The sequence below is a fragment of the Acinonyx jubatus genome, chromosome B1 (genome assembly GCF_027475565.1).
Source record: "Acinonyx jubatus isolate Ajub_Pintada_27869175 chromosome B1, VMU_Ajub_asm_v1.0, whole genome shotgun sequence".
Classification (NCBI taxonomy): domain Eukaryota; kingdom Metazoa; phylum Chordata; class Mammalia; order Carnivora; family Felidae; genus Acinonyx; species Acinonyx jubatus.
This window is the reverse complement of record NC_069382.1, coordinates 178633521-178649432: the sequence shown is the minus strand read 5'-3', so window position 1 is coordinate 178649432 and position 15912 is coordinate 178633521. Positions and strand designations below refer to the sequence as shown.

General features: G+C 36.4%; 1 long non-coding RNA gene across 1 annotated transcript; it reads left to right on the top strand.

Moving 5' to 3' along the window:
* The first annotated feature begins 525 nt into the window (after positions 1-525).
* On the top strand, positions 526-10565 carry LOC128314573 (uncharacterized). The gene is made up of 2 exons (XR_008296368.1): positions 526-3060; positions 3456-10565. It is a non-coding gene; the product is annotated as an uncharacterized LOC128314573 (long non-coding RNA).
* The last annotated feature ends 5347 nt before the right edge of the window (positions 10566-15912 follow it).

The window sequence follows — 15912 nt, the reverse complement described above, 5'->3', positions numbered from 1 at the left end:
ACAAAGCTGATCGAGAACCACCCCGGATGTCTGTTCTACCATTTGGTCAGGTCAACTGTGGTGACATATTTCTTTGTTTTATGGTTAAACTGTGGTGGTCCTCTTCAGAAAGCCACTGTTATACTACTAGAATATCATTTGCATGAGAAGAGGTAAGTGGTCTATTTTGTTTGCGGCCGCGTTCCCAGGGCTGAGAATAGCACCTGAGATAAAATAAAAAGTTAATACATGTATGTTAAGTGAATAACTTCTGTCAGGCTTAGGGTATACTTATACAACGTCTGCCACACATTCTGGATAATTTGATACTTATCCTAAAATACATACTTGACTCGCCCTTCAGAACAGATTCTAACAACATTCGCAATGCAGTCCGGATAGAGGAGATGCTACAATTTGAAGTATTTTACCCACAATTCAGAAAATAGGTACCTTATTCATACTTTTTATTTGCTGCCTACTGTGTGTGGTGCTCTGATGGCTGCAAAAAAAAAATGTTAAACTTGGTTCCTACAGAGTTTATATTCCAATTAGAGATACAAGAATGAAACTTGTAATATGATAGTAGAAATAAAGATTACTTTTTTATTTTTTAAACAATCTTATTTTAAGGTTATTTATTTTGAGATAGAGAGAACGTGCATGAGGGGAGGAGGGGCAGAGAGAGAGGGAGAGGGAGAGAATCTCAACCAGACCCTGCACTGTCAACATACAGCCTTATGCTGGGCTCTCTCCTGTGAACCTGAGATCATGAAGTGAGGCTAAATCGTCAGAAAGATGCTCAAACAGCTGAGCCACCCAGGCACTCCAAGACTACTTTTTAAAGAAGCACCTAATGTAAGTCAGAGATCAGTGTGGTAGAACCAGTGAAGAGCCATCCAGATTTTCCGTCAAGGAAGGGCTTCTTCCAGCTGCCAGGAATGAGGTCAGCAGACAGACTCCAGAGGCTGACTCCTTCAGCTGGGCCATGGATTTGTCTCAACTGCAGAGGAGACATCTCAGGGGGGATTACTCCATTGCTTTGGCAACCCATATCTAGTGACTGGGTCGGTCAGGCATGTAAATATCTGGCATTTTGGCCCAACATGGGCCAACACTGATAGGCAATACTTCACTCCAGATTCCCCCAGGAGGCTGACCATGGCTTTATTGGGCCTGCATTACAGTTCAATTTCTTCTTCTCTCCCCTCCCTGCCACCAGTGTTGATCCCAAATGAATACACATTTCCATTTCAGTGTCTCATGCTAGGAAACATAAACCATGACCTTTAGGACAGCTAGAAGATATGATAAAAGCTAAAACAAAAATACTTGATGGCAAAAAAAAGGCCGGTGGCTTTGGCGTTGAGGGCATTGCTAAGGAAGAGATTGTTAACAAAATAATGGTAAAAGCCATGTATTGAACATGGGCTCTGTGTCTTTTCCTATGCTAACAGATTTATAGTTTATACATATCATTTCATTTAATATCCAAAGCAACACAATTCGTTAGGCATTCGCATCCATGTTTTATGGATTAGGAAAGTTATGTGTGGGAAAGACGGATGATTTTCCTTTACTTGTGAATGGCAGTTTTCAAAAGTAGTTTGAGAAATCAGACTCAATTCTTATAACTAGTGTTAAGTTCAAGGTGGACCAGATAATTTACAGGGTAATCATTGTTTATAGAATGTATAGAAAAGAGGTTTAATGGAACAGTCTTAGACATGGACTTCTCATTTTTCATATCCTCATATCTTAGCTCCTTATAGTATAAATTCTTGATATTAGGTTAGTATTTTTCTGGATACATTATCTCTTCTTCTAGATTGCCACTGCAAAAACTTCTTGAAAATAACATCTCTTAATTATATTGATTCCATTCCATCCCCATCACTTTTTGTTCATACCTTCTGCACCTGGATCAGACTACTTTTGACCCTTTGCTTTAATACTTGGAAACATTAAGCTCTTTACAAAGGGACCATTTGAAGGTGTGGTTTTCCTTAACCTTTTCTCTTCAACCACCTACTGTTCTTTTCTACTGAAACAATCTATTCTTAGCTGAACATCCTAAACTATCTCATGGTCCAGAGATGTAACATCTTTCATGTGTTAAAATATGATATTCCCCTGACCAATTCTAAATAACTATTCTTCCAAAATCTCCACACTTCCCCCTCCAAAGTTGGTGTTCAGTCTAACATTACCAAAATGACCCTTTACTGTCCAGTCAGTCCTCCAATATTGGAGAATTTCATCTGACTCCATTTTCCTTCCTGTTTAACCTTGAAAATTTGCTAAGTCATTTAAATGATATTCTTACTGACATCTTCCATTCTTATCTTACTTGGATTGTGAGATGTGCCATACCAACCAACCACCATTTTTGTTTTCGTTTATGCAAAGAACAGTCCTCTTTGAAACTCCATTGCACACTGGAGGTTTACTGGAATAGTGACCTATCGGGACTCCTTCTGCAAGCAAAATAGCTGCACCAGGCTAGAATTTGCACGGAGTCCATGCCTGTCGCCACCTCAAGAGTAAAAGCATCACAACTTCTTTTAGGCCTTGGACTCTACATGCTGGGTGCCTGGCTTTCTTGGGCAACTGCTGGAAATAACTACATTCAAACACACTTTGCTTGTCATCACAATGGTATTTTTATTCTCAAGCTTGAACTGCAAATAGAAAAGTCAACAGCATATGGATGCAATGTGATGTTTCTAATATCTACATTTATTCCTATTACTTTAAAAGTAGACCCAAGGTGTCTGGGGAAGGAAAGATTATTATTGTTATGGCAATAACCACATTGATTCTTCTTTGGCTCAATTCTCCTCTCTTCCAGCGCAATGTGATGACAGTCAAATGCTATCCTACGTGTACTGGGTCTGTATCATAGGACAGGAACCCTGAAAATATGAATCTGGTATGTACATACTTTGCCTCCTTCACCTCTTGAGGGGAAAGAAATTTGATCTCTCTAATGGAAACACATTCTCCTGGGGAAGAGAAGGGTAAAGACTTTGTGTTCTTGCTCTCTGGGATGCCAGTCAATGCCTCCAGATGGAAAACAAGGTAAGTCTGCAAGTTTAGGACTCTTGGAATTCCCCCATCATTCCTGGGGAGAGATTAGTTTTATTTTTGAAGAGGAGTAGATGGCTCTGGATCTGACATGCTTGAAAAGCAAAGAACAAATAGGTCTGAGGTAAAGGAGACATTCTCTAACATGTCAATTCACTTTGCTCAAGAAATCAAAATGCAGAAAGCATTAAAAAAACAACAACAACAACAACAAAAAACCTCCAGAGTTCCATAGTGTTTGGGAACATAAGTACATTCTGGGGATCTAAGTGTACCTGGTCCACTCGCTTCATCATCAGGATAATAAAGAGAAGTTGATTCACAACTTCTCTCATTAATCTTAAACTTTTGAGATTCTCCAGTAAAGTCTGTTTCTTATCTCATTCCAGGTGATAGAGTGGATGTTGTCCAGAGCCTGCTGCCATGTATGTGGTGATCATGCTTACATCATTCAGCTTCAACACAAAACCTTCTCAGGTCCCTTTACCCCTAATTCCATCCACCTGCTCCATAAGAATTGCAACAAAGACCATGGTTTTTTGCTTTAGCTCAACTGGATTCAAATATCCTTTCCACAGGGTGTTAGCTGCGTAATCTAGGCCATGTAATAATTGCTTCAGTTTCTTCTTTGAAAGCTGAAGGTACTAATAACTACTCTGGAAGAAAATTAGGAGGTAGAAAAATGTACACCACTTAACTTAGTACCTAGTACTCAAAATGTAGTTACTACTGTTATTTTGTAATTACTTCATAATTGTTTCATCTTTCGCTTTAGTACTTTAAGTGCATATCCTTTACCTACTTTAACCTCAGCAAACAAAACTAAACAAAACAAAACAAAATCTTCTGATTCTTAACTACAGATAATGTTCTGACCCACACCACTCTCCAGTTATAGAATTCCTTCCTTTCCATCTTCTCTTTCATTGATAAACGCCTGAAGGTTTGCTCACTGCACCCACAGCACTCATGGCCTCATCTCCAAGTGTGTTTCTTCATTTTCCCATTGCCTTGTGCTTAGTCACGGCTTTCTAATGCCTGGATTCACAGGGCCTTTTCTCGGATCACATCCTACTTTGCTACCCTGCAACACTGACCACATGTCTTAAAATCATCCTTTCCCAAGTTTCCTGAGAGTGTATCCTGATTCTTCCCCTACTCTGAGCAAGCTTTGTCATTTTCTTTTGTTAGATACTTTCCTTATAATGTGTGTCCCCTGGAAGCATCATCCTCCTGGCTCCTCCCATGCTGTGGTCTCTGTGAGCTAATCACTGTTGACAAGGCTTCTCTTTCTCGGACTTGAAAATATCCCCCAGCATACTTCTTTTAGTTGCTTGGTTTGACCATCTTGTAAGCTGTTTGCAATCACTACCTAACTAGACAACCCAAAATCATAGGTACAATCTAATATCATTCATCAAAGGATTTCCTGTGTAACCCAATTGAATAAAGAAATTTTTAAAAAGGGGAAAACAACAGTAAAGCAGAAAACAAGGGCAAACTTATAGTCTGCCCTCTGAATGCTCTGAACTGCTGTGTGTGAGTTTGTTTTGTAAACTTGAGAGGAAAAGAGGTACTCTTCATGACGTTCATATCTTAGACACTTTATCTTTGTGAATTCTTCTGAAAAGCCTCTGTGAGTTCGTAAAGTGTTAAAATAAAGCTCTATCATGCAGCATAAGAGCAAAATGAGTATTGAGGAAAAAAAAATTTCTTGATGTGACTGTCCTGAAAAAAGATTACCTAAGCTGTCACAAACACATAAATGCATACCCCTGATGCTGAAGGCATCTTATTCATTGTCCCCACACTTTGCATCTGTTTTACTAGCTTTATGAATCCTTAATTAAACTTTTGTTCACAGAAAAGGAACATTTAGTTGTAGACTCTGGGTCTAAAGTTCTCTCTTGTCTAGCAAAAGAGCGGGACAAAGGATGAAAAGTAAGAGATGGCTAATGTCTGGGAAAAGACAAGAACTCTGAATAAGGTTCTTTGCCCCATTTTTATTAGGATCAGAAGGCTTACACACATGCTGATGGATTTGCACAAAGAGACAACGAATCTGTGAACATTAACTTGTGGACGTGAGGGAAAGGGGATCTTGAGGATGTTTGGGATTATGGGTTTGGGTTAATACAAAACAAAATCTGGGCACCAGGCAGTAGGGAAGAAGGTTGTTTACAGTGAACATGAGGCAGCACCTCTGTTTATCTTAGCTAAACCCAGGGATGAGACAGGTAGGGGAAATAACCTCAGGGTTGACAAGACACCTTTTCTTTTGTTAATCTTTTCCGATCTGGGCCGCTTTGCCTGAAGGGCAGCTGGTCCATAGTCCAATTCACCAATTTACCTGACATGGCCTCCCTGTGAAAGCAGCTTTTCTGCAATAGTACTAAACTGGGGGTGATTCCACCCTGAATATCTAATCTTGTTTATTTCCTAAACCTATGTATTGGGCATCTTTGCGCCATTCCTATTTTAGACCTTGTCTCTCCCTCTCTGTTCTGGGGCTCTGCAATCCGTCTGTATTTTGGGGTGCCTTTGCACCATCCTATTCTTGGCACCTTTGTGCCTCCCTATTCTCGGGGTGCCTTTGCACCCCCTATCTTTGGGGTGCCTATCTGGTTTACCCAAACTCGGGTGTAAGCATTCTATGACTTTGTATTTCTTCATGCCTTGTTAACCCATCAGTTTAAGCCCAGGGATTCCTAAGCTTATCCCCCACATTTAATGAGTCTAGTTATTTATTGACTTGATATGACTTAAGAAAAATGTTGACTGTTTTTGTTCTCCTACTTTTTTCTTCATACTTGAGCTTCTGTCTTTGTGTTACACAATCAATATGGCTAAAATCTTCTTCTATGAAAGCTGCTTTTTCCCTCCTCAGTGCCTGATGCCTCACTTCCGGCTACTCTCCCTTCGTCTGATGCTTCACTTCTGGCCACCCTGCATTCCTCTCGTGCTCTGCTTCCTGGCTTGTCTGTGGCTTTGGCCTGCCTCTACAGCAGCTTTGGTTGAATAGCACACAGCTGTCCTCCCTCCTCCCACATACAGTTACCTTTGGCACAATCTTCCTACCAGTACTCAGAGCTGCTGCTTAGAAAAAGGAACTAATGCAAGTGAATGGAAAAGACAGTACAAATTCTATAACCATGAACTATAGGACAAGTCAGATATTCATAGGCAATAGTCTTCAGTCTTTTAAAGGTCTTCAGTTAGGTTAGACTTGTATCTTTAGCTGATGAGAATCAGATGAAGAGGGAGATCACATAAGGAGACAGCTTTGCTATATAGCTCTTTCCTCTCCCTGGGATGAGTTTCCTCCAGATCATCTGTTTGGCTCATCCCTTCATCTCCTTCACATGTTTGCCTTCAGATCTCACCTTCTCGTGAGATATACTCCTGACAGCCTTGTTTCATACTTCAACCTATTCCATGTCCCCTCTGGCATTCTGAATCAACTCTACCTGGTCAATTTTTACTTATTTTCCCCATGGGCCTTAAATCTGTAAATATACTAGATAATCTATCTACTACATTTTCTACTTTTATTTTTACTTTTTAATGACACAACATAGCTCCAAGAGGGCAGACACTTTGGTTTGGTTGGATCCCAAACACCAAAAGCCTGTCAATAATAGGCATTTAAAAAACACCTAGGAATGAAAAGAAGGAAAAAAAGGAAAGAAGGAGAGAATGATGGAAGAAAGAAGGAAGAGAAAGTCAGAAGCAAGAAATGAAGGAAGGGTAGCAATCATAAGCCAAATAAATGATTAATTATTTTCTCTGCCAAGTTAATAAATATTTATTTCAGATCAGCTCAACAAATGTTTTCTGAATAACTCTATAATTATTATTCAGTGTTATAATACATAGGGAAAGATATTCATCCTTAGTTAAAGGAGCCTGTAATAATTTAGGAATACAGCATCCCGTTATAATGCAGTGAAGTATTACAGATGTTGGAATACTGTGTAACAGAAATGCTATGACAGGTTTGCACCTTACCTCATCCTAACTGCTCCAGGATAATGCAGTGCCTGAGGTGGGAGGTGCTATTATTGGAAGTGCAACAGTAGAGGCAAGGAGACCAGTAGGGAGACTCATGTTCTTCGGGTGAAACAAGATGTGTGCTGGCCTGAAAACAGTGGTAATATAACAAGAAGGCAGGGATGGATTTTTGAAGTACCTAGGAGATAATATTAGAGGAACAGGATGAATGATAGAGTATGAAAGATTTGCTTGTAGTAAGGTATGGATTTAAAACTATGCAGATCAAATCCATTCATCCTTGGGGTGACCATTATATCATACTGCTACATGACAGTCGAAGGGATAAATCCAGTCAAGTGATCAGAGCAAAAGCCTCAGAAGGACACGAGGCAGAGAAATTCCAGTTTGGAATATTTCTCGTGTTTCCAGGCACTGAAAGGTAATTAATACTGCTAAAACCAGGATTTAGAAAGAGTAGGGAAAAGTGCCCAGCACTTAATAAAGCACCAGCAATTATTCAGTTTTGTTTTTTACATTTACTTATTTAATTTACTCTAAGACAAATTGGTAATGTTTTTAAAATTCCAAGAACGATAAGAAAAGAATATGTCAATTCAGCTCATTTTTCATGGGACCAAAGACTTAAGGAAATTAATTGGAAAAAAAAATTATGAGAAGTGTTGTACTTATTTAAGACAAGAATGTCATTAAAGTTTTCAACTATTAACTTCCATGATTTAATAAATTATTAGTTGCATGGTGCATAAATAATTACTCCGTGAGGTTTGGCACAGTATCTTGTTTGTTTGTCTTCCCCAGTCCAGGGCTTCAATAAATCTTTTGGTGGCTAAAAAAATGAATGAATAGGCAGATTATTAATAAAATGGGTTTTGGAATCAGAAAGAAATGTTTTAAATCCTAGTTCGGCCACCTACTAGTTGAGAAAGCAACTTTACTTTCTGAGCTTCAGTGTCCTCATATGTGAAATAAAAATAATAGCTCTACCTCACTAGGTTGCTGACATTTAAAAGTAATAATCAGTTATTATTTAAAACAGCACAGTGCCTAGCAGGTACTGTGTGTTCAATAAATGTTAATAATTATTATAATATTCCAGTTTGCATGCCAGGTAGATTTTAAGCCACAAGTAAATTTGAATTTTTAAGGCAGCCTTCAAAAACAAGTGACCATTGTGCACTCAGTAAGCCAGAGGGCGAATCCCTATAATGGAGTCTCCGTGAGAAAAACATATTTTCAACACTTTTTCCTCTTAAATCCTCAGTTCATTATTTCACCATGTTTTCTCTTCTCTTTGACTATTCTTAATCAGAGATAAGAAATGTGTCATATAATGAAATGCTTAAAATGAAACTATCTACTTTATAGTGGGAAGTGCTGAGACATAACCAGTCATTTTTAAAATATTTTATTCTTTTCGAACATAGAGTTGAATTGTATTTATGCAAGAAATATATTCAATAGCTTCTACAAACTTATGAAGTAGGTGTCTCAGAAGAATAACAAAAGTTTCACTATACTACCTAGAAATTGATGGGATCCTATAAAGCAAATGGTGTAGCTTTAATATTCTTTAGGAAGGTTCCAGAATGATAGTAGGCCTAAGAGCACGTTTTAGCTGTTAATGAAATGGATAAAAACCATGCGATTAAACCGCTTTCCTTTCCCCCCAATGTTTTTCTTTAATTGAAGTATAATTGCCATAAAATGTTACATTAGTTTCAGGTTCACAACATAGTGATTGGACAACTCTATACCTTGTGTTATGCTCACTACAATATAGCTACCATCTGTCACCATACAGAACTATTATAATGTAAAATATATTCCCTATGCTGAACCTTTTTATCCCTGTGACTTATTCTTTACGTAACTGAAACCTGTACCTCCCACTCCCCTTCATTCATTTCACACATGCTTTCAACACACCTCCCCTCCCCCCCACCCCTCACCTCTAGCAACAGCCAGCTCATTCTCTGTATTATGGGTCTGTTACTATTTCATTGGTGGTGGTGATGGTTGGTTTGTTGGCACATTCTGTTTTCTTAGATTCTACATTTCAGTGAAATCATATGTTTTTTGTCTTTCTCTTTCTTATTTCACTTAGCATAATACCCATTAGTTGCATCCACGGTGTCACAAATGGAAAGAGCTCTTTCTCTTTTATGGCTGAGTCATATTCTATTTTATAAATATTCCATATCTTCTTTATTCCTTCTAATGTGAAAAGATATATGCACCCCTAAGGTTATTGCAGCATTATTTACATTATTATTACATTATTTACATTATTTATAGCCAAGGTCTGGAAGCAACCTAAATGTCCATTGATAGGTACCATCTACCTTTTAAAAAAGTCATATCATTTATTAACCAGAGGGAAATGTAAAAGAAACTGTAGTGTTAGATTCACTGACTGCATGGGAGCTCAAATACAAGATCTAGACAAATAAATATCGAAACCATTACAAACCTCTGGTAAATGAAATAAACCTAGTAAGTGAAATGGGTGCGTAAGGGCAAATTCTATTTGTTTTATTCATTCCTCCATTCAGGCAATTCATAATTTGATCAGTTATGCATTCCACTAGTTAAATATGCCAAAGAGGTGCCAGAATTTTGCTAGTTGCTCCTGCTGATTGCTGATGGTTATAAGGTGTTCCATCCAGTTAACAAATTAATGCAGTCACCTACCTACCTTGACTCTTCTGTGAAATGATTAATAATAACAGTTACAAGTGTTACTTACATGACAAAATTCTGATAAGGAACATATGGTTTTATTTTGTCAAAATCAAGCAAAAAATAGATGATATACTGGAAATAGATACTCATGATGCACAGAGAATTCCCTCTCTAGTTTTGGAGGGATATTCTAAAACAAGAAAACCTAAACAGAGTTGGAAAATAATTCATGTTTAGGCAGTATTGTCCAAAGGTGGGGGAGCTTTCCTAAAAGAAAAACAGTTCCTTGGAATTCCTTTTGCCACTTTGAATTATTGATTTATAAAACTTGACATTAGCACCCCTGGCTGGATGTTTTTTTATGGTAATGCTTTGCCAAGATTACTGAGGCCATGCGTGCATATTGAAGCAAGTGATAATTATAATTCCACTCAGGCTTCCACCTCGCATTGGGAAACATGTTCAACTTCCAGGTTATTGTCATACTCTTCCCTGCTGGACATAGGGTTCAAGATTAGAATCCTTCTCAACACAGCAGAATTAAGGATAAATCCCATTTTCCCTTCTTGGTTATAAAAAGAAGAGCTGAGGGGCACCTGAGTGCCTCAGTCAATTGAGCCTCCCAACTTCAGCTCAGGTCATGATCTGGCAGTGTGTGAGTTCTAGTCCCACATAGGGCTCTGTGCTGACAGCTCAGAGCCTGGAGCCCGCTTTGGGTTCTGTGTCTCCACTCTTTTTGCCCCTCCCCTGATCACACTTTCTCTCTCCCTCTCTCTCAAAAATAAACTTTAAAAAATTGAAAACGAAAACAAAAACAAAAACAAAGAATAATTTACTGGAAACCTGGAAAGCTTATGTTATTGACATAAACCATCATTAATTTTGGTAACATCAAGACAAAATAAACATTTAATGCAGATAATTATGTGGAATTTATTGTACAGTACATTAAAATTTTTTTTAATGTTTACTTATTTTTAAGAGAGAGACAGAGTGCAAGTGGGGGAGGTGCAGAGAGAGAGAGGGAGACACAGGATTTGAAGTAGGCTCCAGGCTGTGAGCTGTCAGCACAGAGCCCGACGTGGGGCTGGAACTCACAAGCGGTGAGATGAGGACCCGAGCTAAAGTCGGATGCTTAACCCACTGAGCCACCCAGGTGCCCTCCTTGTTCAATACTTTTAAAATGAATACTAAATGCAATTTTTTTTGTTGAATGTGTCAATAGCCATGGTATAATATGTGTGTGCGTGTGTGTGTGTGTGTGTGTGTGTGTGTGTGTGTTTAAGGTTAGAATGAATGTCAGGAGCAGTGACTTTATTAAAATGTTTGTGATTAAAAAATATTTTTAAAAAGTATTTTTCATTAAACTATAGTTGATATGTAATATTAGTTTCAGGTGTATAACATAGTGATTCAACGTTTATGTACATTATGAAAAGATCACCCACAATAAGTATGGTTATCATCTTTCACCATACAAACTTATTACAGCATTACTGATATGTCCCCTATGCTGTATTTTACATCTCTAAGACCAATTTATTTCATAACTAGAAGTTTGTAGCTCTTAATTTTTCACCCATACTCCAAACCCCCCTCTCTTTTGATAACCACCAGTTTGTTCTCTGTGTTTTTGAGTGTTTCCTTTTTGTTTTTTTTTTATTCGTTTGTTTTGTTTTTGAGATTCCATATATAAGTGAAATTATGTAGTATTTGCCTTTCTTTCTGCCTGACGTATTTCATGTAGCACCAAACCTTCTAGTTCATCCACATTATTGCAAATGACAATATTTCATTATTTTAATGGCTGAATAATATTCCAGTATGCATATATACCAAACTTTCTTTATCCACTTATCTGTTGATGGATACTTGGGTTGCTCCCATGTCTTGGCTATTGTAAATAAGGCTGCAATGAGCATAGAGGTGCATATGTCTTTTTTTTTTAATTAGTGTATTTGTTTTCTTCAGATAAACAACCAGAAATAGAATTTCTGGATCATATAGTGGTTCTATATTTAATTTTTTGAGGAATCTCCATACTCTTTTCCATAGTGGCAATTTATGTTCTCATCAAGAGTGCACAGGTTCTCTTTTCTCATTCTCACCAACACTTGTTATTTCCTGTCTTTTTGATGATAGGCATTCTAACAGGTATGACTTAGTGTCTCTTGGTGATTTCGGTATACATTATCCTCATGTGTGGCGATGTTGAGCATCTTTTCATGTGTCCGTTGGCTATCTGTATGTCTTCTCTGAAAAAAAAGTCTATTCAAGTCCTCTGTTCATTCTTCAATAAGATTACTTTTGTTTCAGATTTTTTTTATGTTGAGTTGGATGAGTTCTTTATATATGTTGGATAATAACCCCTTATCAAATATATTATTTGCAAATGTCTTCTCCCAGTCAGTTGGTTGCCTTTTCATTTTGTTGATGGTTTCCTTTACTATGCAAAATCTCTCTAGTTTGATGCAGTCCACCTAATTGTTCGTTTTCGCTTTCCTTGCTGTCACCTGAGGAGACAGATTCAAAAACATTTGCTAAGACCAATGTCCAAGAGTTCACTGCTTATGTTCGCTCTTAGGAGTTTTATGGTTTCAGGTCTTTAATCCATTTTGAGTTTATTTTTGTATATGATGTAAGAAAAGGATTCATTTTCATTCTTTTGCAATGCAAAATGTTTATGATTTCTATGTAATATAGGAGTCTATGATTATTTGAAAAACATAAGAAAGTGAGTCGGAGAATATATACAAATCCTTTTGCCTTTCTTGAAGGCAAGACATAATGTAAAGCTAGTAATTAATACTTCTAAGCACTATGTTTTCTGCCTAACCTATCTTTTAGTGTTAAAATCTTTATGCTTCAATCAAATATGACTTTTCCAATGAAAGAGTAAATCTTTAAAACATAGATCAAATGTCAATTTTCTGTGATTAACATTCAGTAGTTTACAAGTTAAATTTTGAAAAATTGAATGGAAAATAATCAAAAAAAGAATGTATTACTTAACTTTATCTTGAAACCAAGGGAATTGCAGGAATTCAAGGGACAAAATATTTTTAAAGTCTAACATAAAAGCGGTTGCGTTTCTCAAATGGGAATGGAGGTTGCACACATTCAATCAATTAACGAGCCAATCAATGTGCGTGTTTTACGTGTATTTGCCAGAGTATTTACAGTATTTGCCAGAGTAGAGGCTGGAAACTGCCTTAATTGCAAATTTGTAAAATGCTGATTTCCAAGCCAGTCTCACATCTACTAAACCAGCTCGAGTAGGTAGAGATTGGCAGTGTCCCTGTTGATATTCTTTACTAAAATATGTGAGAGATTTGGTAGAAATCTACCAAATTAAAACATCTATTAAAAGTTAGAATACTAGCCAGTCACTATAACAATTCTGGCTGAATGATCTTGGGATTAGTCCCTGAAATATGTATTTGTCACAAATATTAACCAGCAACATTTGAAAAATATTCCTCTGAGTATTCAGTGACTTCCAAACTGGGGTAGGTGAAATCATCCATTGGAGAGTAAAAAGAAAAAAAAAATCAGTTTTTATTTCTTCTTCATTTCACCTCTTTAAAATTTCTCCTTAGGGCAGATGCTATATACCTTATGTGATGGTGACACAGGAATGCATGTGTATACTTTATAAAGAAGTGTTTGTGTGTATACATATGTATAAGCATATTCATCTTCCTATATACATGGTCACTCTATGTCCTCAGAAAGTTTACACTAAGCCCTTAGTTATAAACCCCTTAGTTTATACTAAGGGTTGCAAAAAATTGGAGACAATATCCTAATTGTAAATTTTGGTCTATATACTACAAGAATATAGGAAATGAACAATGAAATTCAGTTTATTTCTTTCAGAAGCTTACAGTGAAGTGTCAGATACGTGTATCTTATTCCCAGGCGAGGCTATATATATATTTTTTTCTTTAGTAGATACTTTTCAATTAGAAATTTTAACTATTTTAATTATATTTACTGTAAACTCTAGTTTTGAAACACATGTAGAGAGTGAGAGAATATCCTTATAGAGAGCTAAAAGAAACTCTGGGTGTCCGATTGGAGGTTTCATTTTTTAAAGTCTGTGTTAGCCTAGACACATATTATAATAAAGGAATACAGAAAAAAATTATAAAAGAAAAGAACAGTATTTGATTTATAAAATTAGCTTAATAAGCAATTCCAGGTGGAAGAACATGATAACCTACAGTTTTTACATCCACCTGATATAATACTATAATCAATTCTGAGAGGTCCCGATGTGATTAAACTTTGATAAGAGGATCCGGCCTCTGCATGCTCTTGAACTGTCACCATCTAGTTGTGTAACCTGAGACAAGCTCCTTACCTGCGGTGGTTCTCAGTTTATCTATAAAATGAGGGTGTTGGACTAAACATGATCGTCAAACCTCTCTAAACACTTAAGTGGGGTTGAAAACAATTTTGCGTATTGTGACAAACACTGTTTGAAAATGAGTTAGATTAGAATAGAAGAGAAAATATCACAGGGCATCACACATACAAAAGGTAAATGCTACATAACAAAGTTTTATTTTCCTTGTGTGTATATAAGTATACTGGGATGCAATGTAAAATATTGTTTGTTTTTTTTACAATGACTTGCAGCCAAAAATTTGCAAAATACTTAACTAGATGACTTCTAAAATTCCTTTAATTGGAAAATGTTTAAAATGCAATATATCTTTCCTAGGGCTGGAAGCTCTAAGTGCAATATCATTAAAATATTTAAAGAGTAAAATCAATCTATGTATCATTATTTCCCTATCTAATATGAATTTAAATAAATCACATTGAAACCTATAAAAATTAATATTATTTCCTAGAATTCTCTGATTCAAGATCAATATATTTCTTTTTTTAAGTTTATTTATTTTTCGAGAGAGAAAGAGAGAGAGAGAGAGATTGAGAGAGAAACATACCATGAGTTGGGGAGAGGCAAAGACAGAGAGAAAGAGAGATAATCTGAAGCAAACTGCACTGTCAGTGCTGAACCTGACACGGGGCTCAAACTCATGAACCACGTGATCATGACCTGAGCTGAAATCAAGAGTTGGATGCTTAACCAACTGAGCCAATGAGGCGCCCCAAGATCAATATATTTCTATATGCTAGAAATAACAAATGAGAAAAATATAGGGAATAAATAGCATATTTCAATGGTAAAGGAAGTATAAAACATTCATAAATATATGAGACATTATATATATTTCAATATGTAACTATATATGCATAATAATGTGTGTATTTAATGTATAAATGTATGATGTCTAAACGTATACATATATTTGAATAATACATATGTATATGTACTATTACACATAACTTTGTGTGTGTAGATATATATGTATATGTACTTTAAATTTTAAAAACTTTGGTAGCATAAAAGGCAAAGTAAAATGGGAATATAAAAATAATTCTAACCGAACTAGCAGATGAATTAATTAACAATATTTCAAATATTGTGATATCAGAAAACAAATCAGTAGAACACATTTCAAGGAGTAAACACATAATATAGACCCAAACACATGCATACTCACATATACGATGTGTCCTACCACTCTGAAACAGTGATTGTCAGCCTTGGCTGCACACTCTAATCATTTGGGAAACTTTTAAAAATACTACTGTCTGGAAGACAACCACAGAGATTCAAATTTAATTGCTCTTGGGTGTGGCCTGGGTGGTGGGACTCTTAAAAGCTCCTGAACTAATTATAATATTCAACCAAAGTTGAGAATTATTGTTTAAGGGAATTGATTCCTTTACATACAATCACACACCAAAATTTTAAATCTTAACAACAACCTTGCAGGGGCATAAGATGAAGGATATCGCATATCGATTCTTTTCAATTGCCATTGAAAGGGTTTTTTCTTTCCATAGTTTTATTGCAATTATAACTTCTCTGTGATCAATTATAACTTCTGAGAGTGGGTGAGAAAAATCAAGAGTTTAAAAAAACAACAACATTTTGTTACTTTGGTATGTAAGAAAGAGAACAAAGGGAAATTTCATTTCAAAGGGAAATGTTTTGAATCACCCATGTTTATCTTATAACCAAAGCCCTCTGCTTCTTCCTATTTGGTCTTATTTTATCCTCGATTTCCC